Here is a 2140-nt window from a genome sequence, read left to right on the forward strand (position 1 = left end):
TTTTTTAATGGCTGGGGATCAAACCCTGGGCCTTGGTGTTCTCAGCACCACACTCTAACCAACTGAGCTAACCAGCCAGCCTGTATCTCAGAAATTTAATCCATTTTTAACATTTTGCTATATTTTAATAATGTGCTGCTGAAATACTTTTTAGCCAGTGCATGTCCTTTGGTCCCATTGCTGCTGAGGCTGGCTCTGTGACACCCATTGTTCAGGTTAATAGGTGGGCTGCTGAGCTGGCCTGTCTCCTGGCTCCTAGATCTGTAGCTGGGAAAGTGCTGGATGAGTGAGTGTACTGGGATGAGCCAGCCAGGAGAAGCAGCAGTAATCATAGCCATGTATCTGCTCGGGGTGCTATTCTCCTGTTGGGCAAAAAGTAAGGTGCTGGTACTTATGCCCTGGTAAATTGTACAAACCTGTTTTGCCCTCTCCCCTAGCCCTTCTCTATCCTCCCGTGAAGGTAATTTATTCTGGGGCCACATACCCCCCCACACACCTCTTTGATGAGAGCCCTGGCTTTGAGCACCAAGGTGGGGTCCTTTCCCCACTGCTGCCACCAAGAAACATACCAGGGTGTCATGGTTCTGTTCCAGTCTGTGCCACCTCCTCAGGTAGATTATCCCAGCCTCTCAGGACCATTCACTGGGACTTCCTGGTGGAAATGCCAGCTATCTAGGGCCACTTGTCCCAGACATGCTGGAAGAACTCAGGGACTTCAGGCTACAAAGAACCCTAAACTGTGGGACAGAAGTGGCATAATCCTAGAACACATCCTTTTACAAACCCCCTCACAACTAAGTCCTGTGTTGTTTCAGGTGTGAAGTAGGCCTCAGTACTGGTCCTTGGTCATATATAGAAGTTATACATGTGACCTTTGATCTTTGATTATGAGATGGAAAGTTGAGATAGAAAATCATAGTTCTTTTACATTGTATTAGGCTTGTTCAACAGTTAAGCCATTCTAATTTAATTTTATTTTACAAGCGTTAGAAAGTCTCAACAGGATTTAAAACTGTATCATCTCCCTAGGAGATGACCTAGCAAGTAACTTTGATGTTATCTCAAAGGAATTTATACCAACGGTCCAATAATCTGTAGTTAGGCTGAAAGGTGGCAGCAGCCCAGCAAGTCTCATGCTCCGGAGGTGGCTTGTCAGCGAGAACATTGCTGTCGTCATCATTACCTAAGGCATGCTTTGATGTCCCCATCTTTTTCTGCCTTTTGTTCCCTTGAGAAGTGAACATTCATAATTTCTGCTTTACATTTAGCATACATTACAAACATGGTGACCCCTGAACCACATTGTGGCCAGGGCCGGGGTGGCGGTTCTACAGCACTTGCCCTCTGCCCAACCACCGCTGGGTGCTGTAGGAAATGAGCAGATGAGCTGAGAGTCCAGGATGCAAAGGAGGGCAAGACACACAAGGTGGAGGAAGAAAAAGCAGCTGAGAGGCACAGGGAACTTGCACAGTACCAAGAAAGCACAGAGACTGCTGGGTGCCTCATGGAAGAATTGGTATGCACTGGCCCTTGCAGAATGGACAGGGTTTCAGGAGCTGGAGAAGGGCAGAGAGGGCTCTTGTCAGCAGAGGCCAGAACTCCAGAGCAGCAGGCAGGTTTTTTGGCTGGAGGTTGGGGTGGGAAATGAGGCCAGACTGGACCAGCGTGAGCTGGGACTGCTGGGAGGGGCTCCTGTTCATTTCATCCTGCATGTTTCCAATCTTGGCAGGAAATTGTTCTGCTCTTTCTTGGTCCTGATAAGGTTTAATGTAGCACTGGGAAGTTCGTGATCAGGTTGAAAGTAACCAAAGTAAAACAGCTATAAAACATGACCCACGAACTCAAATGAGCCCTGCTGGCTTTGGCATTATTTAAAAACAGCCCAGGGAAATCAGAACTGAGTGGAGAGCAGGCAGGGGCATAGTGTGCATGCAGGAGCCAGTTTGTCATGACAGCCAGTGAGAGCCGTCCTCAATTTTCAAGCTGACCTGGGCAGAGGAGCAGTGGGATCAGAAGCGACAACTTAACCCCTCAACCTCTGAGAAAGGAGAGACCCCACCTTTCCCATCTTCATTTATTTATGCAGCAGATATACACTGGGTGCTTATCTACGTGCACTGTTCCAGGTCTGAGAACGACA

Source organism: Galeopterus variegatus, unplaced genomic scaffold (genome assembly GCF_000696425.1).
Source record: "Galeopterus variegatus unplaced genomic scaffold, G_variegatus-3.0.2 Scaffold7086, whole genome shotgun sequence".
NCBI classification, from domain to species: Eukaryota; Metazoa; Chordata; class Mammalia; order Dermoptera; family Cynocephalidae; genus Galeopterus; species Galeopterus variegatus.